This window comes from Macaca mulatta, chromosome 17 (genome assembly GCF_049350105.2).
Source record: "Macaca mulatta isolate MMU2019108-1 chromosome 17, T2T-MMU8v2.0, whole genome shotgun sequence".
NCBI classification, from domain to species: domain Eukaryota; kingdom Metazoa; phylum Chordata; class Mammalia; order Primates; family Cercopithecidae; genus Macaca; species Macaca mulatta.
Window position 1 is genome coordinate 85,896,156 of NC_133422.1, and position 25,950 is coordinate 85,922,105.

The 25,950-nt window shown below is 37.6% G+C and overlaps 1 long non-coding RNA gene across 1 annotated transcript in view; it reads right to left on the minus strand.

Moving 5' to 3' along the window:
- Positions 1–1,805: 1,805 nt before the first annotated feature.
- The window catches only part of LOC106994325 (uncharacterized), an 85,209-nt gene continuing 61,064 nt past the window's right edge, over positions 1,806–25,950 (minus strand). The window contains exons 3-4 of the long non-coding RNA XR_001440871.2: positions 5,391–5,576; positions 1,806–2,044 (exon numbers count right to left, since the gene is read on the minus strand). This is a non-coding gene — a long non-coding RNA (uncharacterized LOC106994325). The remainder of the gene's footprint in view (positions 2,045–5,390; positions 5,577–25,950) is intronic.

Sequence of the window (25,950 nt, forward strand, 5' to 3'; positions counted from 1 at the left end):
ATACATTATGGAATGGCTACATAGAGCTAATTAACATATGTATTATCTCACATACTTATTTTTTTTTGTGGTCAGAACACTTAAAATCTACTCTCATGGATTTTCAATAATACAATACATTGTTATTAACTGTAGACACCATGTGACAGTACGTCTCTTGAACTTATTCCTTCTAAATGAAATTTTGTGTCCTTTGACCCATATCTCCTCTACCCCTGCCTCCAGCCCCTGGTAACTACCGTTCTACTCTCTACTTTCAAATTCTTCTCTTATTGCTGGCTTTACACAATGACTGTAATCATTCCAAGAAGCGACCTGAAAGAAGCCATTTCCAAAAACATCATTTCCTAAACTAATTTTAAAATAAAATTGCTGTAAGTTACTAAAAAAGAAACAATATATGCTAAGTATATAAAATTTAGGGCTGGAGAAATGTTATTCAAAACATTTCTCTCTTCATATTTATTTAAGAAATTATATAATGTCAAAGAATAAATATTAATTTTTTGAAAGACACAAAAGACAGACATCTAAACCATCCAGATATAATATAATCATGATCATGTAAAAATTATTGTAACCATAGAGAAGAAAAAAAAACCCATACTTGTAAGTTCTTTAATGGTTGTACTGACTTTATTTATATAATGATGGCATCATACATCTTTCACTGTATATTATTTCAGTGACTTTCAGTAACTTGATTTTAAAGGATCTTTGTTGCCCTATTTCTCAGTCTTCTTCAAGGCCAGTACACATTGGAGGGAAAGCTATTTTTGCAAGAGGTGCAGTTTGTGACTGATATATGGAGACAAATCAGCCTGAATGGGGCTTATTTTGAGTCCAAGCCTATTGACTGAAAGAGAGAGGGCTGGAATTTAACCAGCATCTGCCATAAACTAGGCTATGTCTTTTATCAGCATATCAAGAAATAAGCTTGGATGCTCAACTCCTTAAGTTCCTCTACAGAGAGGGAACCAGTGACGTTCCTCACTGCATTTAATCTCATTAATAATAATCTCCTGTTTGTTAAGTTCTGTTATAGACCTCATGTTACACATAAAGATACTGAGGCTCAAACATTCAGTCCGTGGCAGGCAAGGGTTTAAATCAAAGGACTCTGGTTGCAGGCTCATTCTATTTGTCATACTTCCTGGAGAGGGAGGTTGACTCACGCCTATAATCATAGAACTTGGGGATCACGCCTATAATCATAGCCAAGGTAGGGCCAGCCACTTGAACCCAGAAGTTCCAGACCACCCTGGGGAACATGATGAAACCCCATCTCTACAAAAAAAAAAAAACACAAAAAGTAGCTGGGTGGGGTGGCATGCCTGTGGTCCCAGCTACAAGGGAAGCTGGGAGGACACCTTGAACCTTGGAGACTGAGGCTGCAGTGAGCCAGGATTGCAACACTGCACTCCAGTGTGGGCAACAGAGTGAGACTCAGTCTCAAAATAAATAAAATAAAAATAAAATAAAATAAATACTTCCTTTCCAAGCACTAGAGAACTGAGAGATTGGTCGAGAGAGTTAAAAAGGGCCAAAGCAGTGATTTTCAACATTTTATGAATAAATAATGAAATCTGTGTGTGTGTGTGCATGCATGCATGTGTACAGAAAGAGCACATGAAGACAGACAGAGATGTACAGATGGTTTTGGTAGAAAACACCAAGCCTTAAGAACAAGTGTAAAAAATGTAAATATAAAGATTAAGGAACAGAGGATTAATACCATGATTGCCTATTCAGAAAAGAAGACTTTTGTCCTGAAAATTTCATTACTGGAAATCATTTCTCCAAAAGCATTTAGATCGTCCTTTATTCATATTAAGAGGAATTAATTGCTTTCCATTTCAATTTATTTTTTCTTCAAGTTAGTCAGTTTTTTCCCTAGTATTATAGATTCATGCTTCATAGACAAGATTAACTTTTTAAAAAAAGTTTAACAACAAGGAGGGTATGAAAGGATTAAGAGCTTGAACTTTTTCCTTTAGATTTCTTGGATTCAAATCAACTGTACCTCAGATTTCATATTTTTCTCCTGTAAAATGAAAGTTGTAATGATTAAATGAGAAGATATAAATAAAGCACTTAAGATACCTGATAAACATTAAATTACAGCTCTTACATCGAAATAACATGCAGAAGTGAGCATTTAAATGTCTTAGATAACAAAGATGCTTCCATTATCAACAATTCATACTAGACCTGCATTGGATTGTTGAATCAATTATCCAGTGAATAAAGTATTGATTGCCAGTCTCTCTAAATGTCCAAATAATAACGGATTGTTAAAAAATTAATCATATTCTATGGGCACAAATGCTCTTTGCCTCTCTATCTTAAAACCACACACTAAACCACTCATGAATCACTTGAATCAGTCATTTGAAAGTGTCAAACCAGCATAACACAATCTAACAGTGTTCCTAATGTTACATCTTAAAAGATTTATCCACAAACAGGCAACACAGAATCATGACAAGCATTTTCCTTTTTGTACATAAAGTATGGGTATTTTGAGAATTTGAGAAGAACTATAAGTAGAGCATTTTGCTTCTCATATTACTGGTTTAGTGATGGCTAGGCTAAGGACAATAGGGTTGAACAATTTATGCCTAGGATCTCAAGAATAAAACTGTATTGTCCCAAGTGGTAGCCCCAAAGCAGTTAGCAATTAGAGTTCTGAGCCTAGGGTTCTTTCTCTGCTTTCTAACCTCTTGCTGTTATTTGCCTGAGAGTGCTCAAGTCTGCTGATGACTGGGCACATCAAGTTTGAATGAATATGTGGCAGACTCCATTCCTGAAACCTGTGGCATCTGGGTGGAATCCGGATTGCCAACATGGCTCAGCTGATTGTGCACGTGCCTTATGTAATCTGATGGACTTCACATTACAATGTAACTATTGTAACATGTACCTGTGTTCCTCGCTCTGTGTGATTAACTCAGTCCTGAGAAGAGTTGAGTTTGTTCACAGTTGTCAGTAATAAAGGAGTTACTTTAAGTGCTTAAAGGGATTTCTGAGACCATATGTATGGTAACATAATGTCATATTGATGAAGTAGAGACTTTGACTCATGTATGGATACCTAGGATGGGGCATAGACAAGGGCTCAATAACTATCTGTTGCTTGATGACTGAGTGAAGAAATGTGTAAGGCAAAGCCTGGAAGTGAATGAGTGAGGCAGGAAAAAGAAAAAATCTGGGTGTAGGTGGAAAGAAAGAAAGAAAGAATTAGGTACCTGTTAGATTAGTAGATCAATATGTTGTCAAAAGTTACAGAAAATTAAATACTCAACAAATTCCACACACATTTACAGCCACCTTCATGCGTTAGTTCACTGTTTCCCACATATCAGTCATTTGTTTAGTTCCTTCACAGTTTGTCATATTGAGGCAATGCCTACCTCTTATTTTCCTTTAAATGAAGCTTCAATCAACTGACCTTTTTAAAACGTGGCCCATTCTACACAGTATCACCCGCTAGATGATGGGTTTGGTGCTCTCAGTGCTCCTTATATCTTCTTTCTTATTTATTTATTTATTTATTTATTTATTTATTTATTTATTTATTTTTGAGGCAGCGTTTCGCTCTTGTGGCCTAGGCTGGAGTGCAATGGTGCGATCTCGGTTCACTGCAACCTCTGCCTCCTGGGTTCAAACAATTCTCCTGCCTCAGCCTCCCAAGTGGCTGGGACCTGCCACCACACCTGGCTAATTTTTTGTATTTTTAGTAGAGGCGGGTTTTCGCCATATTGGCCAGGCTGGTTTTGAACTCCTGACCTCAAGTGATTCTCCTGCCTTGGCCTCCGAAAGTGCTGAGATTACAAGCGTGAGGCCCCCTGGCCACTTTGATGTCAGCTCAAATCATACTTTGATGTCAGCTCAAATCACCTGGGATAAAGTTAAAATGATTCTGATGCCATCAGTCTGGGTTGGGGCCATTTCTGCATCTCTCACAAGTTCTCAGATGAGTCTGAGAACCACATTATGAATATCAAGATGCTACATACATATTCTGATAAACACTTAAATACTTAACTAGCAACGTTTTAAAATTTATCTTCGTATCAAGTAAAATTGTTTCATATACCCCATCAGTGGTAAATTGAATGATATAAATATAAACACTCTACTGAGTTAAAAAAAAATAAATTTCCTTTGCTTTCTGGGAATTCACTGCCAAGAAGAAAGATAATTATGTAAGAAACCAAAGTAACATGTGCTATGGGCTATTCTAGAGCTCTGTACAAAATGCTCTGAGAAAATCCTAGAAATTTGGGGAAGACCATAGAAAGAGTAAAAAGTGTGTCTCTGAGCACGAAAATAATGGTGGGATGTCTTTTGGTAGGCAGGAACTAGTTGGAGGGGTAAGAGGGTCAGGAAAGCCCAGAACCTGGGCTGTCTTCTGCCTGCCCCTACAGTTGTGAAGACTGTGCCCCATGCAATGGAACCCAGCCAGGGGCTGCATGCGTGTGCCACTTGTCCATTTCTGCAGACCTTCGCAGGACTGCATTGGCCTGTGTATTAGTCTGTTTTCACACTGCTGATAAAGACATACCCAAGACTGGGAAGAAAAAGAGGTTTAATGGACTCATAGTTCCACATGGCTGGGGAGGCCTCACAATCATGGCGTAAGGCAAGGAGGAGCAAGTCACATCTCACATGGATGGCAGCAGGCAAAGAGAGAGATGGGCAGGCAAATTCCACCTTATAAAACCATCAGATCTCATGAGACTTGTTCACTATCATGAGAATAGCACTGAAAGACCTGCCCCTATGATTCAGTTACCTCCCACTGGGTCCCTCCCACAATATCTGGGAATTCAAGATGAGATTTGGGTGGGGACATAGCCAAACCGTATCAGCCTGGAAGGGGGCATCATTTTGGTATCACCCATTCACAGATGGAGAAACGGTAGCTTTTTCAGCATTTATCTTCCTGGATGAGGCTCCCTCTTTTTATTTATCTTCCTGGAGGGGCATTTTGATTCTAATTTGCACAGACATCATACAGCTGCTTCCCTGAACTATTTCCTTAGTACCAAAAGACATCCCATCCTTATTTAGTGCCACATACCGTGAATTATTTGCATAATTTCTTGTCAAATGGGTTTCAATTATCTTCTCGTTTCCCAACTTTCTATCCCATTAGTAGAAGGTAAGAGGATGGATTTAGGAAAGGAGAGGAGAGGATGAGAAAGCCCTAGTTCCAGCTCTCAGAGATTCCTGGCCTTTCTTCAGTATTCTATTTACCCTCTGTCACAGGCAGGATAATGGTCCCCAGAGATATTCATGTTCTAATCTCCTGAACCTGTAAATATGTTGTGTTACATGATGAAGGAGAATTAAGGCTGAAAATGGAATTAATGTTATTAACCGACTTTAAAATAGGGAGAGTATCTTGGAATATCCAGGTGGACCAGCTATAATCACAAGGTCCCTTAAAAGTGGAAGAAGTCTCAAACTGCCAGCCTCAAGCAATTTTCCCAGCTTAGCCTTCCAAAGTGCTGGGATTGCAGATGTAAGGCACTGCACCTGGACTAAGATAAATCACTATAAAGTATAATCTTTAAAAAAAAAAGTCTGTGTGTATATATAGATAGATAGATAGATAGATAGATAGATAGAGATAGATAAAGATATATATATATAAAGAATTTTCCAATTTTCTTTCTCAGAGAGAAAACTAGCAATTATTATTTCAAGTGTATTTTATTAGCCTATATTTATGTGTTAATTTGAAAAAATAACAGCTTGAGTTCAAGCTGGTATCAGTTTTTGTTAAATTCCTACTAATAAGGCAATAATTTAACCAGATATCATAATCACTTATAAAAACAAAATATTTTGCCATTAGAGGCCTGCACACACCCTCAGTGATATGCCCAACAACTTCTTGAATATTTTCTTCAACACCTAAAATTAATTACTACACAATTATAATTTGTTTCCATATTATACCTTGCTTCATATAAGTTCAAAAAATTATCAAACAATTATACATATGATTAATAGCACTAACAACATTTAAAAAATAACCATAACAATATTTCAGTAAGTTCAATACCTTTTGAGACATTATTAATTGTGTCAGTAACATATACTAATGGTGATAATACCTAGTATGTGTCTAGAAAGCCGGCTTGTTAATTTATTTGGCTTACAGTTAATAAAATGAACATTATTTATTTGGGGGAACAAAGCGGGAGAGGGAAGCAGGAGAGGAGGTCAAATGGTGTGATATGAGAAGGACTCCACACTCCTGGCTGGGGGAAGGGGCCATAAGCCAAAGACTGCAAGCAGCCTCCAGAAGCTAGGAAAGAGTAGGAAGTGGATTTTCTCCTAGAACAGTGGTCCCCAGCCTTTTTGGCACCAGGGACCAGTTTTGTGCAAAACAATTCTTCCACGGACTGTGGAGGGTGGATGGTTTCAGGATAGTTCAAGCACATTACATTTACTGTGCACTTTATTTCCATTATTATTATGTTGTAATATATAAAGAAATGATTATACAATTCGCCACAAAGTATAATCAGTGGGAGCCCTGAGTTTGTGTTCCTGCAACTAGACGGTCCCATGGGACCGTCACAGATGGGAGACAGTGATGGGAGACAGTGACAGATCATCAGACATTAGATTCTCATAAGGAGTGTGCAACCTAGATCCTCACATATGCAGTTCACAATGGGATTTGGGCTCTTACGAGAATCTAATGCTGTTGCTGATGTGACAGGAGGCGGAGCTCAGGCGGTAATGCCAGCGGAGCAATGGGGGAGCAGCCTACAGTACAGGTGAAGCTTCTCACCTGCCCGCCGCTCACCTGCTGCTGTGCAGTACCAGTCCGTGGCCCTGGGGGTTGAGGACCCCTGTCCTAGAACCTCCAGAAGTAACGCAGCCCCGACCACACCTTGATTTTAGCCCAGTCAGACACACATCAAACTTCTGGCCTGTAGAACTATAAGATAATAAGTTTGTGTTGCTTTAAGCCACTAAATGTGTGGTAATTCGTAACAGCAGCAATAGGAAACCAACATGACCTCTCGAGACCCAGAGACCCCTCTGGTTTGCCTCTTTCTGTTTCCAGGATGCTGCTTTTTTCTGGCTACATCTCCTACTTTTCCTTCACAGTCTCTTTTCCTGGCTTCTCTTTATCTCTAAAAATTGGTTCTTCTCCAGATTATGCAGTTACTTCCCTTTTCTCACTCTACAGGAATCACAAATTTGCTGAACACAGCCCAGATTCAGATTTCAGATATGTTTTCCTTGGCCTACAGGGTGTTTTTTCACAAGCCAAAGTGAAATGCATTTAGGCGAAGCATGCGTCCTCTAGATTTCCATAACTCACACTACTCCATACTGTATTTTACCTGGCCTTCTTCCCTCATTTACATTATTTGCTTTGTCCCTAAACATTTTGAGTTGAGGATTCTTCTTCTACAACATACATATGTAATGAGATGTCAAGATGTTACTTTGAAAAGGATTCACGAATCACATAAGTTCAGGAAATGCCAAGTTAGACAAAGGTGGGTTGTTATATGTCAAGAATTAGGAGCCTCGATTATGCTAATTATCATATATCTGCATAGATAGAGTACAGGCACGCACACAGTATGCAGCTGTATATAGCATTCAGCATATCCCAAACTTGTATCCCTATGGAACTTTAACTAGTGTGGCATCTTTAGGTTGGATGCTCCAACTGTACACATTGAGATATGTTGTTTAATACTCTCTTTTCATCTGTTTCCATTACTGCAATCATCACCCACATCTTGATGAATTCCCAAAGCTATAAATAAAGCCAGCACTTACAAAGCATGAACTGCATGGTACATACTGTTGTAAGTACTTTCATACATATAAGATGACTTACAACACTGATATGATTGATAGTAGACACTGTTTTTATTCTTATTTTACAGGTGAAGAAACAACTGAGGCCTAGATAAGTTATGCGTACAATGCTACGCAGCTAGAAAGCTACAAAGCTGAAGTTTGAACGCAACTCATCTTCATCTTGGTCCAGACTCTATGCGCAGAAGTACCCATACATCCAGCACTCACCTTGCTCTTGAGCAAAAGGTACGTGTCCAACTTAAGAAAGCGTTTACTACTAGAGATCACTGAAAAAATCATAAGTCATCTTAATCAGGTTGAATGCACTGCCCCAGAGATGTTCAAGAAGAGGTTCAACGACTTCTTAGGAGAGAGTTTTTTGAGAGGCACAAACATTGAAGACATCAAATCCAATCGTAAAGTCCTTCCAAACGGGAGATTGTAAAAGGATATAAAGGTCTATTCTGGGTGGGAGGATAACATGGGCAAAGGTAATGACTGTCTGGGAGGAGCAGAACAGTCTGGCTGTCATGAGAAATTCATGGAGAAGAGCAGTTCCCAGTAATGCTGCAAAGATCGGCTAGAATCAGATTGTGAGAGGCCTTGAATGTCAGCAAAATCGGGGTTTGGTCTGAATCCTCTTAATCCTTTAACTGATGGGAAGTGCTAAAGAGTTTCTCCTCGGGAAAGTGATAAAGTGTTGCCTTTTTTTTTTTCTGGTTTGGAGTTTTTTGTTTTGTTTTGTTTTGTTTCCGATGCAAAGGGTATGAAGGAAATTAATCAGACGACAGTCTTGATCTGAAGAATGACTCAGTCAAACCTCTTTCGAATCTTCTCTTCCTCCCACTGCCCACAAGGTGGCACCAGAACTCAAAATCAGGACTCCCTGGAAGGTTGTCTCACTGTTCCAAGCCTTTACTGTAGGATGACTCCTATGAAGATACTTGTGAGGTGAACATGTCAAAATATATTTTTATTACCAATTTCTAATCAGCCTCTTCATTCACTCTGGGGTATTTGTACAGGAGTTAACAATTTTCAGCTTAACCGACTGCAACGTTCTGAGGAACTTCTGGGGACGGTGCCAGTTTAAGAGACTGTTGTAGGCCGGGCGCGGTGGCTCAAGCCTGTAATCCCAGCACTTTGGGAGGCCGAGACGGGTGGATCACGAGGTCAGGAGATCGAGACCATCCTGGCTAACACGGTGAAACCCCATCTCTACTAAAAAATACAAAAAACTAGCCGGGCGAGGTGGCGGGCGCCTGTAGTCCCAGCTACTCGGGAGGCTGAGGCAGGAGAATGGCGTAAACCCGGGAGGTGGAGCTTGCAGTGAGCTGAGATCCGGCCACTGCACCCCAGCCTGGGCGACAGAGCAAGACTCCGTCTCAAAAAGAAAAAAAAAAAAGAGACTGTTGTAGACCAAAATCATAAACAACACATCCTACAGAAAATGCTAATGACCAGCTGGAAGTTGATACAGTGGAATTTGTTCCACCCTCGATGACTTCCAGAAGCGGGGAGCTGTTCTAGTTCACAAGACGGAGAGGCTTTTCAGGTGGCTGGTTAAATTACCTCTTTGACACTTAACTCTAGTTAGGATGTGGAAGGAGATGAAAGGCTGAGCCAACTTTTTACCTAATTCTTCAGGAAAGAAATGTGAGAGTACAGCTCTGTGTCCCTCTTTCCTTCCGAGTGCCCTTTCACGCTATCAACTAGTTTACACTGCTGAGGGCTCGCTCCTTTACATATCTCTTAAGCAAAATTTTTTTCTTAATGTCACAGTTCTGCTTTTGTTTTGTCTTTTTAAAAAAAATAATAATGAGAGGGAAGTAGGCTTTCAATTTGCTGGAAAGTTTCTGTTCTCACCAATCTCTATAAAAAGCAATCATACTTGGTCACTTGTAAATATGCCTAGTACACGTATCAGGATTCCTATTTTAAACATCTAAGACTAGTTCATATGATTTGAAATTTCAAAAGGCAAAATGGTCTAGCACTCAAATCACAGGTAGGTGGGCACATGGCATTTTTCCCTAAATCCTTCAAACTGAAATTTGAGGAGGAAATACAAAGTTCGTGAGCGTGTGACAAAGCGGGTATTGTTTAAAGATAAAGGGGCTTTTGTCTAAATACCATGGTCTCAATTTCCCAGGTTCTAGAGAAAAAGAAAAAAAAAATGTATATACTCTTTAATTTTGTTTACTTGAAATTCTTGTGTTTTAGTTTTTCCAAACCTGTCTCTTCTAAAATGGGCAGCAGAAAAGTGAGGCTAATATAGATGATAGACTGATGGACTTGGATAAATAATTAATGGCCTGGAGTAATTAGCTGGAAGATGTTTAATCATTAATTTGTCTGAGTCATCAGAAGCATTTGAGCTTACCGATAAAATATTCCACTAATCATGAGTGTGTATATTTTGTCAAGATGGAAATTAATATGAGATGAGAATTAGCACTTTGAAAAATTAAAATACGGGACAAGTCTATTTGGTCTACTCTTTGTTTGTTAAAGATAAATGAAATTTTGCTTTCCTTTATTGTACCTAATGAGAAAAAAAGGTACATAAATTATATCTGTACATATAACCAAGAAGTCAAACTTTTTGGTTAGAGAGGCAAAGTAGCTGGCAAGCTTTGTCTTTCTTTAGGGACTTATTTAGGGGGTAGGAGAGCAAAAATGAAAACACTTCATTATTAAAGTATCTGGTGAACAATTAGGCTTCTTCCAGAGGATTTAAGGGGAAAAAGGTTCTTTAACATAATGCAATTTATGGCTGTGTTCTTCAATGTGGTGTTTTCCAATACAATTTTATTACAGGCTCTAAATTATACTTTCACAGGAAAGGTCTGTCTTTAAACTTTTAGGTCAGAATTGTTCAGATCTTTTCACACTGAATCAATCAGGTTTAAAGCTGGCAAAATCCTTGGCAGCCTTGTAAATCTTTCAAAAGATGTTATCCAATTACCCTTCATGGGCCACAGGATTCTACAGCGTGACTATTTCCTTCTCTATGAGGAATTAAGTGCTCATGAGAGGTTAGAAACCAATGGAGTTGAAAAGTAAGGTTCTGCATTTTTCCTCCAGTTCACATGGTAGAGATATAGGCAGCTACTAAGATATCCTGAGATTTGCCAGACATTCTGACCTAAACAGTGGCCCTCCTGGCATCATTAAAGTTGTAATTGTTTTAAATCAGGAAAACAAACAAACAAAAAATGTTAACACCAGAATGGTTCTTGTTACAAAACCTTATTTTTGGAGCTGTATTAAGGATTTACCAGAAGAACGTGATCCAAATGGAAAGCGTAAGAGATCACTATTACTCTTAGTTACTTTTGCAAGAAAAACATTTTTAGGTACAGTCAGTAAATACACAAGGGATTGAAAAAGAAAACAACAAAAAAGGATAAAGGTACTTCTTTAGTCTGTGTTGATCTAAAAAATGTGCTTATTTTCCATTTAAAAAACACATATTAATCTCTGTTAGTTCTTCCTCTTCTAGGTTCCCGATATAGAATACTAATAAAAGGCTAAGGAGACATTCAATTTATAGAAAAGCCTATTTCATGCCACTTGGTTTCAAGGGAGAAAATAATCATAGGCAGAATCATTTGAAAATAATTTTTCAAGGGAAAATGTGAACATGTAGCTAGATTCCTTCACAGAAGTTAGGAAAGCACAGCTTTCCTTTGTCATGTAAAAAGTGGAGGGGAGGTTATGGGATTCCAGCTGCACCTTTGACCTCAAGGCTTCTTGAGTCACTCACTTGTCATGACCTTTGACCTTTGGCAAATCATGCCCCTGTCTGTTTCGCTTGATTTTTACTACCTACAACAAAAGGCGTTTTCCCCTCTGGAACACATAAGCAGAAGTCATATAAATGTTTGCAAATAGTTTCTCTGCCAACCATCAGGCGAAGAGAGAATAAGTATAAAAGAAAAAATTACAAAGCACGGAGGAAAATGCTCTAACGTTTAAAGTTTCCTCCAGTGGCGTAGATTGATTTCAATAACTACAGTGTAAACACTTGGATTCATGTTCCCTCTTAAAAATCTTTACTTTCTTTGATTTAAAATATAATGTAGTAAGAGGTGGAAAGATTGGTGCTTTAATAAATTATACTTCTTGTACTTTGCACTCTAGTCACTAAAAATTGCAGACATCATCTCACAGCTGTGTGTCATCAATACCTCCTTTTACTCACTTTCTAGATTGTTTCCATTTCCAAAGACATGCAATTCCTTTTATCAACATTGTGAGTGAAAGGTGAATATGTGCAAACATTGGGAATAAAAGGTAGTGTTGGAGCTAACTCAAGTACAGGAGAGGAAACCAGGCTTGCAAAAGCGTAGGTAGAAGCTCTCCGGGTAGAATATTCAACCACTTAGCACGTACAGTTCTAAGTCCCAAACCTCATTTAGTCTTTACGATAATAACAACTATTCAGAATCTATTTAATACACACTGCTGATTGGTAACACATGATTCGAGTTTTCACAAGTTTTCCTTTCTAATACTCAAGTTTGTTTGCTTGCTTGCTTGCTTGTTTTAAGCAAGAAATAAGGGGGAAAAAAGCTTGAAGATACACATTAATAAAAGTGTCTAGAAGGTTCGACACAACGAAGAATGATGTATACTTTTTCACCAAGATGAGAATGAATGAAATCTCTTGGATCATAACACTTTAGGATTTGTCTACTTATGGGATGTTCTGTGGTTATTTTTACTGCCCAGCCAGCATGGAGATTCTTATTTTTTTCTTTTTGCATCAAGACAGAAGCATTTTAATATTTGCTTTGGGAATAGTTTTATTTTTAGCTATTTCCATCCACTTTTTGCATTCATTCACAGTCCACTGTTTTGTTTTTTCCTGGCAGTTTCTCTTTCTCTGAGGCTCAAAATACATGTTTGATACTTCGAAAACAGTGAAAATTGGCACCATAATGAAGTCAGTTTAGGTGAGCCAATACACCTGGCTCAATCAAACTTTAAAAGGAAAATTAAGAGCTTGCCAAATAAATGCTCATTTAGTTAAAACCTTTGCAACAAAGACTTTCAATATTTGTAATTCATTTTAAAGAGAGTTGAAAACAAAATCTCTTCTAAAATTCTCACATAAATCTGTTTATAGCAGTGTATCTGCAGCCTATAGTTTTTATGGTGGCTACACAGAAAAAGATTAGACTAAAAGATGCCCAGAGGGTTAAAATATTACCCTTCCTGAGTTAGAGGTAGGGTCATTTGAATGGGCTGATAACTGTTGAGAAAATACTTAACAGTGGCCAGCCTGTGACATCCTACGCTGCCTGAATGTACTTTTTTCTAATTTTCAGATCTATCACCACAATACCAAATACTTCCTAGAGCAGTCAAAATTCTTTCCCCTCAGATCTTAGCTAAGGGTCCTATGGCTTCCAATTAAAACTCTCAGGATTTAGTTTTCATTACCTTTCCACTAGAATATTTATGACTTCCTGTAGAGCTAGGCTTCAATAGCTTTTAACCATATGGAAATATGGGCGAATTTGTTGCATTGCTTTCTTACTTGAAAGGTCTGAAAGTTGAGTTGATAGGAAATAGATTCCTTAATTTCATGAAAATCTGTAACACATGTCATCTGAATGAGATAACTAAACGACAAATATTATCCATGTTTTAATTTTTTTCCCCTATGTTAAGCCATTTGAATGAATAATGTCACTGACTTTCTCCATCCTCCTGAGGGATGGGTGCAGTTTTTATAGTCATGATTAAAAAAAAATTAATACTACTATGTGAGATAGTAAACAAATTTTACTTTAGGCTTCACATGGCTAATAGTGACTGTAATTTCTTTATGACCCCTTTGATGTCAACCTGTATCTACTATTAGCTTTCTCCAGAGCAAGATACTTTTGAAATGCAAAAGATCACCCTCACTGTCCTCCCTCCCCCAACCCACCCTAACCCTCCACCCGGAGTCCTGCATAAAATATCTCAGTGGCTATCCATTCAAATGGAGCAGGGTTTCTCAACTATGGGATAATTCTTTATTGGGGTGGGAAGAGGACTGTCTTTTTTTATTTTAGGAGGCTTAGCCTAATCTCTACCCTCTAGATGCCGGGAACATTATCCCCAAGTGATGACAACCAAAAACATCTTGAGACATTGCTAAATGTTTCCAGGAGGGGGATATTGCCCTCAGTGGTAAACCAGTGAGATGGAATGAAATCCTCAAGAATGATTTAAGGAGTTTTCCTACCTATTACAGTCTGTAATAGTCAGGGTTCTCCGGAGAAACTGAACCAATAGGATGTGCATATAAATAGAGAAAGAGATTTATTATAAAGAGTTGGCTTCCATGATTATGAAGACTAGCAAGTCCAAATCTGCAGTGTAGACAGGTAAACTGGAGACCCAGGAGAACCAATGGTGCAAATGAAATCTGCTGGAGAATTCATGTCCCTCAATGATCCCTTTCCATTATCCCCATGCTTCAGCCAAACAGACCTTATTTCATTTCCTTGAATATATGCTCTTTCTCATCATGGGATCTTTGCACATGATATTCCCCAATCCTGGAATACCTTTTCCCACTACACCCTGCCATTAAACAACTAACTCCCTCTTTCAGTTCAACCTCAATTGCACCTCTTGCAATTATAAATTCTTCCCAATCTTCCTGAGTAGATGAAGTCTCCCCATTATTTGCTGTTATAGCACTTACACATCTTCCTCAAGACACTTATCACTTTAAAGTCTTTGAGGCTTTTAAATGTTTGCTTTGCTCTATATCCCCAATACCTAACATACAGTAGGTATTCATCAAATATTTGTTGACTGATCAAATAAATGAATTCACATTTACTCAAAATATGGTATCCTTTTTCTGGCAATCACTGGCTTACTGAATGATGTTATAATGGTCTGAATCACAAGCTTCTATGCATGAATATCAGAAAGTCAATATAGCAATGCAGCATGCTTATTTGACAAACATTCATTGTCAGCTGCCTATGGGCTATTAGAAAAACTTTGGATGCCTTAGACTCCACTGCCACTGTTTCTTATTGCAACTCCTTGAAAACTATAAAATGCATCACTTTATTTATTGTAGCATAAAATCTGTAATGAGCATTCATAAATGTGCATTACATATCTTGGAATTTAATGATTTGGGGAAAAGTAGTATGAAAGGAAAATACATCTTGGGGCCCCAAAATCACTAAGCTAAAGGGAAAAATCAAGCTGGGAACTGCTTAGGGCAAACCTGCCTCCCATTCTATTCAAAGTCACCCCTCTGCTCACTGAGATAAATGTGTATGTGACTACCTCCTTTGGAGAGGCTAATCAGAAACTCAGAACACAAGCATCTGTCTCTTATTTACCTATGACCTGGAAGCCCCCTCCACACTTCAAGTTGTCCTACCTTTGCTTCCAGTTGTCGCAGCCTTTCTGAACAGAGCCAATGCTCATTTTATACAAGTTGATTGATGTCTCATGTCTCCCTAAAATGTATAAAACTAAGCTGTGCTCTGACCACCTTGGGCATGTGTTGTCAGGACCTCCTGAGGCTGGTCATGGGCATACGTCCTTAACTTTGGCAAAATAAACTTCTTAAATTTACTGAGACCAATCTCAGATGTGGGGAGTTCACATTAAGTATGCCAGTTACTCATTTATTGCCCCTGTGCTTCAAATTCACCCTTCATTGCCCTGCTTTGGACCATTGGAGATGGAACCCTAAAAGACGTATCTCTTGCTGGTCAGTATCACGTTAATCTTTGTCAGTGGGAGACATCAGAGGAGGGACAGTGCCAGAGGAAGAGACTTCTCTTGATTTGGTTGCTTCCTTTCTTCTTGTTTTATAGTGTACCAATTGGAGGTGTGTGTCCAAGAGGTGACGTGGCACATGCCCTCCAGCCAGTTCTGCTTGGACCCCAGCGGAAGGCTTTCTGAATGCCCGTTCCTACCCGGATTTCCCAGCTCACCAGTCCCAGCCAACTGGCCATGGACCAGATTTGGCCTGAAGCAGTCCAACTTCTCTGCCATCCAGTAGGTCCAGCCACAATGAATTTAGATTCCAATGAAGTCTGAATCTTAGTGCTGGAGAGGAACACCCTTCTCCAAGTGTATTTCTTCATTTGGGACGTTCGGAGAATTCAAGGGAATTCCCTGAATTCTCTTTTATACTCTCTGAGTGGCTACTCACCTGCTACCAGTTAGTAGTTCTATTAAATATTCCTTGATAAATTACTGGTGTTGATTCTGTCTCCTTTTTGGACTCTGTCTTGTACAGTAAATCAATGAGTAAGAAGTCTGAATACATAGACATTTACTCCGTCTGAATTCAAGAATATTCTGCGTTTCTAGGCTTAAAAAAATGTTAGCAAGCAGAGCTTTTTAAAGACCTAATGTAATGATCAGACTCCAAGGAATAGATCTTTACTGTTGGATGGAGCCCAAGAGGCCACCAGCCTTTCCAGTTGAACCATTCTGGTCACCCAGAGGTGAAGTGGCTTTGTTTATGGAGTGGCTGTGTGGGACATGCTGGGAGGCAGCTCCTCCTTGAGATTTCTCTGGCTGCCGCTGAGGACCCTCTCCAGGAGCTGCACCAGATGATGCACTGGCGTTTTTATGAGGACCCATGGGAGGGAGAAAGTTCTGTCAAGTCTAAGAACTGGGAATAGTTACGCTTCTTCTGAATGACTCCTTCGGATTTAGCTCATGGACACTGTGAAACATGTAACTGCTTGGTTTCTATTTAGAACAGTGGCCAGAAAGGTCAGGAGCAAAACCGTGGCTCTCTCCGGGGAAGCAGGCAGTGCCCCATGACAATGACACTTTACATTCCTGCTCCTCTGGCTTAGCCTCAGTTGTTTTCCACCCTGCTTTTTCCCTTGCCTTGATTGCCTCATGTATTTATTATTGTTATCCTATTATATACATCACTTTAAAACATCCATTTAAAAGTGAGTTGGCTATAAACAAAATATCCAAGTATAAATCTGTTCTCCTCAAGCTGACTTCATTGTTCTTTTTATTACTGTTTCCTTGCAGCAACAAAGAATTCAAATACTTGTACCTTCCTGCGAACAGGTGCACCTCGGAGACCCAAGAGCAATTTGTTCAGATATTTCGAAATTTCCTTTACTACTTGCTTACCTAATTAATATGTTTAATAAATGTCCAATTTCATATCCAAATCACAAAAATTGTTAGTCTGGGCTTTATCAACTTTTTAGTAATTTTTTCAATGCAAAAGTATCCAAATTGATCACATTTGACTATTACAAGGCTGGCCACAGGCTCAGAAAAATAAACTTTTATTTTTTCTTATTTCTTTATCAAATTATATTATTAAAATATGGTTTCTTTCAAAGATAATCATTTAGCAATATTCCACTAATTGTGGGGGAAAAAATTTGTGTCCTTTCTCTTTATTTTTGTGTTCTTATTGTTTTTTCTGTGCTGAATAAGCAGCTTTCTTTCTCATGTCTCTCTAGGATGGTGAGAGATGACTATTCAAAACGTTATTTACACCTAGACTCCCTCAAGTTTCTGTGCTTCCGTGGCCAGACTTCCACAGCTATCATTTATCACGGGCAGTGACTCATACCTTGTAGGGGCAAAATAAATATTTGCTGAATAATCCTCAGAGCTGCTACCAAAAATGGGAAATCTTGGAAACAAAAGAGCAATCACAGAAAATAAAGTAACTGCAGCTGTGGAAACAGAGAAACCATATGATATTCTTGCTTTTCTCTTCATAATTCCTCCAAAGAGAGGCAGATTTTGTTTCTCTGTACTGTAGCTGAAAAACAACGTAGCTTTGTCTTCGTCTGATTTCAAAGAAGTCCAAACAATGTTTTTTTTGTTTTCCTTTACTTCAGAGAAAACATGACACTTTGCCATTGGTAGATACTCATTCTTTTTGTTAAGTATCTATGTGAGAGTTTGACAGTGTTTTTATGCAGATAGCCCTGGTAACCTTGGTTCATACTCCAGAAGGCCTTTGGTGAAGAAAAGTCAGGAAAATGGATCTACAGACTCATCTAATGGGAGAAATTCGGAGAAATGGGCCACAGGAACAAATGACAGAAACAAATAAAAAAGAAGTGTAAATGAACTAATAAAGAGTCAGTGCCTCTGCTCTCCTATTGCTGTAACCAGCACATTACTAGACGTAGCCTTCTCTTTGTCTCTTATTTAACCCTGAGCATGGTTCATAGATAAATGGGCCAATGTCCTTTTAACCATCAGATTTTCCATTTATTTCAGAAAATATAAGATCAATTGTCCATGTGATTCAATTGGGTTACTGGGTTAGTGCCCTTCATGCCTTCAAACATACTCTTGTACCTATTTGCATCACCCAAGTCTTTGATCTTCCAAAATAAAGCCTGTGTTTTTCTCAGGGCCCTTCTAGGATGATTAGCTCAACTGAATCAAGGAGGAATGAACCCTTATCTCTGAACACCCTAAGTTCCTCATGCAAGTGAGCTAACAGAAATCAAAACAGACAAAGGAATTGCAAAAGACACATTTTAAATACCATATCCTATCAGTTGATATTTTATTAAAATGGGTGACTAGATTTTCAGACTTAGGTCTTAAAAGTAATTTGTTTTTGAAATTAGTAACAGGAAAATACATTGACATTTTCCAGCTTTATCAATCACGTGAAAAGTTTTGATGAGCACTTTTAAGACATTTTAATAAAAACAACCTTTTCCTGTAGTATGTTAGCCTTTGGTTAAGGAAAGCATGCATGTTGTAAGTGTAAGTTCTCCTGGCACAGAGATGTAAGTATGACCAGGAAGATAAAAGGCAGTGGTGTAGCGAAACAGAGCTATTCAGATATGTGTACAGAGAGGATCCCTGGGAGCCAAGGGATGCTGTGTTGTGATATGCTGCAGTTACATCTGCTCTTGTCCTGTGTGGTCAGCTCGCTTCGGATAAGATGTGGGATCTCTGAGGAATTAAGTCAGGACCTCAATCTAACCAACAGAGAGCCTGTCATTGGCATTAGCAATGGCATCGGCCCTGCAGTATGCAATAGCTGAGCTTCCCCTTGACAACCACAAAAGTTCCTCAAAGGCTGTCTGCAGGATAATGTGAGCAACTAAAGAGGAAGAGAAGCATGGCATGCACAGTACTTAGTAATGGAAATATGACAATTCCTGTTGCTATTTTTGACAAGTGCAAAATTACAATGGGGATAAGGCAGTCTAGAAAAGGCTATGGCTTTAGTGCGCTTAGTTTGGGGGTGAAAGTAGAGATAAGGGTTGGTACAGTTAAAAATAAATGATTCTGTTACCATGGTTTCCTTCTTTATAAATTCTTTTCAACATGAATTGCTGTTGTTGTGTTTAATTTTAGATTCATGCAGATTTTCAACAAATAAGAATTCCTATACGTCTGAAAAATGGTTTTTTAAAGCTGTAGGAAAGGTTTTTGGCAGTCTGGTTTAAACATTTCTAAGCAAACTAACATGCAGGGTTCTGCCTTTTAGACAACTACCAAAGGAAAGTGAATAAAGAGAATGAGAACTTAAAGAACATATAAGGCTACATTTAATGTTCTCATTAAAACATAAATTCATATTATTGTAACATGTAAGGGCATGCTGAGTATTAAATACTGCCTCTCGGAACCATAGAAATACAGGTGTTCCTCCTATAAAGTAACTCTCTTGACAATGTACCCATAAAAGATTTCAGGTATCAAACATTAATTTACATAAATATGTATTTATTAATATCAAAGGCTCTAATTGTGTTTTCAAAATCTGTCATATTACCTCAAATACAATTCCATTTTCTTGAATAGGGTATCAGAATTACTTATAATTTATACCCACTCTAAAACACCTATGTTTCATTTTTTTAAAAAATAATAATGGATATTTCAAATTTGGAAAACATAAATGAAAAGGAAGAGTTGACTTGACCAAATAAATTATTTTTCCTTATGCATTCCTTATGGCATCATTTAAATAATGAACTCCCCCACCACAATTAAAATAGGACTTGATTTTTTAAAAGAAAGAAAATCAAATTACCTATACAGAAATGCATTATAATGCAGTTACAATGTACACAGCAGTAATACAGTTGCAGTAGTACAGGATGGAATTCATTACAACTGAAAGGAAATGAGTGAACTATATTTGTCTTTATAGACTTATTTTCTAATTTCATTACTCTGACTTATTATAGTACTTATTTTCTTAATTGTACATTTTGTCTTTTAGTCATAATAGTTCCAATTTTGCTAAATTTTTTTTAAATCTGAAAATTTAGAAAATAAAAAGTAATCCTTGTGGTATTTTAGTTCAATTAAAGTTGAAACAGAAGCTGACAATATTTCTCTTGATTTATCCTAAATTTAAATTAACATATACTGATTTGTGGTTTGGTGAGGGGTGGTGTGTGTGGTGTGCTTTGGAGGAAGGCAATGGACTTGATTATTAAGATATTTCAATTAATTGCAAGTCATTGCCCAAGTTGATGTCATAATTGTATCAGTCTCCACTTCTGCCTGTAAGTATAAGGAAATTTCCTCATGTTTTTTACTATTTCCATAATATAGTAATCATGCAAAAAATGTGAAAATTCAGGTGTGAAATTTTCATGAATAGATCAGAGCTGCTCAGAGCCGATTTTACCCAGTGTCTGTTCTTTCCAGAAATATGTCTGGGAGGTAGTATGGCCAAGGACATACTACTTCAGTTTCTCTAAGCTTTGTTTGTGGCTAACTTGGAAGAACAGCTGATCAGCTTCTTCCTGATGGCAGCTTGCCTCTGTCATGAAGCTAAAAATCCCAGGGGCCTTTGGATTAAAGTGCAACCGCAGCGGTTCTGTGGCTATTAAATCATTTAGCTTCGCTATGAAAGCATAAGGTACATACCACTGGCTGTGACAGACTAGTGTTGACTGGTCTTCATACCCAGAACAACTAGAAAAGCTTGAGAAAATACTTTTCAAGAATCTGCTTGAGGCTAGGCGCGTGGCTCATGCCTGTAATCTCAACACTTTGGGAGGCCGAGGCAGAAGGATCACTTGAGGCCAGGAGTTTGAGACCAGCCTGGGCAACACAGGGAGACCTTGTTTTTACTAAAAAAAAAAAAAAAAAAAAAAAAAAAGAGGGGAAAAAAAAAACATAAGCCAGGCATGGTCCCAGCCCATGTCTGGGAGGTTGAGGCTAACAGTGAGCCATGAGCATGCCAGTAACTCTATCTTTGGCAACAAAGCAAGACCATGTCTTAAAAAAAAAAAAAAAATAGAATTTGCCTGAAAGTTTTAAAGAACTAGCAAAACAGCCCCGACATAAAGGAGTCAAGATCCCAAAGACTAGAGAAATTCATTGAGATGAGTCTCCCTATTTTACGCCACTTTTCTCCCTGAGCAATCCCAGGGTTTCCTGCAGTCTCACCAAACTGGAGAGCTAAAACTTGGAGTCCAAACTCCAAGGAGCCATAAACTGGAGAGAAGGTAAGCATAGAGAAGTGAACTGAACAATTTGAGAGGAGACCCAGTGAGAAAGTAGATGACAGAAACAGATGGTGATGTAATAGATACAACGGAGTTATGAGGCACAGACTTTCCAATAACTCAAGAACATACTTGGCAAAATGAGCAATTGCATTTGAAAACCGAAACCTATTGAAAGAAGAAATCAAATGAAATCTCTAGATCTAAAAATTAAACTAAAATAAACATGCAATAGATTGCCATAATGACAGATTAGACACAACTGAAAAAAAAGACAATGATATGGAAAACAGGTCACTAGAAAAAATAGCCAGATTAAAACAGAGGGAGAAAAAAGCTAGAATATACAGAACAAAGACTTCAGAGAATGTGCGACAAGATGCCAAGGTCTAATATGTGTGATTAGAGTCCCACAGGAGAGTAAGAACAAAAGTGAAACGAACAACATTTATGAAGATAATAGCCAGGACCTCTTCAAAACTAATAAAAGTTATCAACCCACAGATTCAAAAAGCAATATGAACCCAAAGTACAGTAAATACACTGAAAACCATGCCTAGGCAAATTAGTAAAATCTGCTGAAAACAAAAGAAAAGAGGTAACCTTCAAAGCCGCTACAGAAAAATTACAAGCTTTTACTTTCAAGGGGCAAAATACTTTCCATAGTAAATTTCTCAACAGAAATAAATAAATCCAGGAAACAACGAAATGATATCTTTCAAGAAAAAAGAAACAGCCAACTTAGAAATCTATACCAAGAAATAATAGTCTTCTAAAATGAGATAAATGCTTTTCTATACAAACTTAAACTATAACAAAATTTGCCAACATATCTGCATACAAGAAATATTAAAATGTTTTTTCAAGCAAAAGGAAAATTGTAACAGAAGCACAGAAATGCAAGAGAGAATAAAAAAAAATTTAAATATGTGGGTAAATCTAAATAAATATTGACTGAAAATAAATATAATTTCACCTTATGTGGTAGAAATACTTATAGAAGTAAAACACATGATTATAATAATCCAAAAAGCAAGAATGACAGCAACTGGTGTTAAAGAGTCTAAGATCTCCATAAGGTATAAGAGGTGATAAAGATACAATTTATATTAGAGTCTTATAGGTTAAGGATATATACAGTGACTTCTCATATGGTTTTGTAACTAATGTCGCCTACAAAGTTAAAGAAAGGAAAGTGGAGTGATAAAATATTTTATGAAATACAAAAAAATCTTGCATAAAAAGAGATGTATCGCAGGCAGAACAAGTAGAAAAGAGTAAGGCGATAGACTTAATGTCAAATATATCAGTGATTATATCACATACACATGGCTTAATAGAATGGTAAAGTAGTCCAATGGCTTGAGAAAATTTTTTGACAGTTTCTTATGAATTAAATATACATCTATTCTCTGACCCTGAAATTCCACCCCATTGAAGTTTTCCTAAGAAAAATAAGAATGTATGTACATATAAATGCTTATGGAATCTTTATTCATTATTTATGAAGGTTGGAAACAATTCAACTGTATATCACACACAAAAAAACAGTCACACAATATAACACTATTCAACAATAAAAAAATTACTTATAAATGGTAAGCATGTATCATGCAAAATAAAGGAAACCATATACTCAAAAGTTTACATGCTGTATGATTCATTTATATGAAGTACATATCCAGTCTATGGAGTTAGAGCTCAGAAAAATGGTTGTCTATGGGAGTAGAGACTGCCTGGAATGTGACCCAGGGAACTTTCTGGAAAGATAGAAACATTCTATGTTTGGTTTGAGTGGTTTGCATGAGTATATACTTTTTTTAAAGTTGTCATATTACAGCCAAGATACATGTATGGGTCTCACTGTATGAAAATTTCACTTTAGTAAAAAAATTAAAGGCAAGCAAAAAACAAAAGTATACCCACAAAGATAAATGGACTCAATATTCTAATTTTTAAAAATTATCAAACTGTATGAAACAATCCAAAATAAATGCTGCTTATAAGACACAATTATAAAGATACATAAAGGAATAAAATAAGGTTGAAAGTAAAAGGATGGAAAAAATATATTCTATGCAAATACTAATCAAATGAAAACTAATGTATATAAATTAACAGCAGACAATACAGAATGTAAGGAAAGAAGCATTACTAGGAATAATCCTTCACATTCCTCCACAAAGAAGATTAAAACAAAACTCTAGGCCGGGTGTGGTGACTCACGCCTGTAATCCTAGCAATTTGGGAGGCCTAGGTGGACAGATCACCTGACGTCTGGAGTTCAAGACCAGCCTAGTCAACATGGCGAAACCTTGTCTCTACTAAAACTACAAAAATTAGCTGAGCATGGTGGCACACACCTGTAATCTCAGCTACTCCGGAGACTGAGGCAGGAGAACTGCTTGAAGCCAGGAGGCAGAGGTTGCAGTGAGTTGAAATCATACCAGCCTGGGCAACAGAGTGAGGCTCTGCCTCAAAAAACAACAACAACAACAAAAAACTCTATGCATCTAATAACATACCTTCAAAATATATACAGCAAAAAATGCAAGACAGAAGTTGAATTATCACAATAGGAGATATATATATATACACACACACACATATATACCCATATATATACACAAATATATATATAGATATACACATTTTTTTTTTTTTGAGATGGAGTCTCACTCTGTCTCCCAGGCTGGAATGCAGTGGTGTGATCTCGGCTCACTGCAACCTCCGCCTCCCGGATTCAAGCGATTCTCCTGCCTCAGCCTTCCGAGTAGCTGGGATTACAGGCATGCGCCACCATGCCCAGCAAATTTTTGTATTTTTCGTAGAGATGGGGTTTTACCATATCGGCCAGGCTGGTCTCGAACTCTTGACCTCGTGATCCACCTGCCTTGGCCTCCTGCCTTTGCCTCCCTGCCCACCTTGGCCTCCCACAACGCCAGACCCGTAATGGGAGATACTAACATTCCCATCTTCATAACAGAAAGAAAAATCAGACCAAAAAAGTCTATAAGATTATAAAAGATTTGGACGCTTGTAACTAATCTGACCTAATTGACCAAACATAAAACAATGCACCAACAACTGCAGAATGTACATTCTTTATCAAGTGATATGGTTTGCCTCTGCCCTATGCAAGTCTCATGTTGAATTGTAATCCCTACATGTCAGGGGAGGGGGCTGGTGGGAGGTGATTGGATCATGGGGGTGGATTTCCCCCTTGCTTTCTCATGATAGTGAGTGAATTCTCATGAGATCTGATGGTTTAAAAGTGCAGCACTTTCTCTCTCTCTCTCTCTCTCTCTCTGTCTCTCTCTCTCTTGCCACCATGGTAAGATGTGCCTTGCTCCCCTTCACCTTCCGCCATGATTTTAAGTTTCCTGAGGCTTCCCCAGCCATGCAGAACTGAGTCCATTAAACCTCTTTTATTAATAAATTACCCAGTCTCAGGTAGTTCTTTATAGCAGTGTGAAAATTGACTAATACATCAAGTAAATGTTGAGTATTTATCAAAAACTGACCACAAACAAGTCTATAAAGTAAGCTGCAACAAATGTCAAAGGATTTTAATCAGAATATCTTCACTGACTATAAAAAACTAGAAATTAAAAACAGCAAAATCACTATAAAATCACCTTATGTCTAGAAATTAAGTAATATTTCCTAAAAAAATGAAATTAGAATTTTATATAATGTGATGGGAGTCTAAATTGGTATCATTACTTTCAAAAACTGGCAGTATCTAATTAAATGGAAATTATATATGTCCATGGAAGTAGTAATTCCACTCATAAGAATACACTCAAAAGAAATATTTATGTTCACCAAAACACATGTAAACACACTATTTGAAATAGCCTGAAACTGGTGAATATTTCTATCAAATAATCATCAAGACATCAGAATGAATAATAATGACATATTCATAATATTCATTCAATGCATTAACACGCGAAAATTGACTACAGATATATGTAATGAGGTGGGTAATTATTAATTTTGAGTGAATATGACACAATGTACATATTTTGTCATCTTGTATATAACAACTTTATCTCCATAAATTGTATAGATGGATACCAGGATAGTAATTACCTTTGGGCAGCTAGGAAATTGTTAATGACTACAAGAGGGCAAAAAAGAGGCTTCTAAGCTGGCAGTGATGTTCTGTTTCCTGACCTGGGTTATGATTAGCCAATGTGTTCATTTTGTGCAAACTGATCAAGCTTTACACCTACTTTATGCAGCTTTCTATAAGTATATATTATTTAAACTACAGAGCCGACTTAAAAGCGTGAGACAAATTCTTTTAGATAGCTTCATTCATGGTGACTGGTCCCTTCTTTGATGACTTGATTCACCATTTTGAAAAGAAAAATCAAAGGTAATTTTGATGCCATGTGATGAATAAAGGAGGTTAGTAAGCCAAGGAAGAAGGAGGGGTTGTCTGACCAAACAGGACACGAGGCTGTAACATAATGGGAATGATGCTCTTGTGAGACTGAAAAACTGATCTTAATAATATCATTTCATAGGAGGATTTCCAAAAGTTTTAAACAATGGAAAACTGGGAGGAAGAAGCATGACTATTTGGATTGCAGCACTTGTTTGTATGAAATCT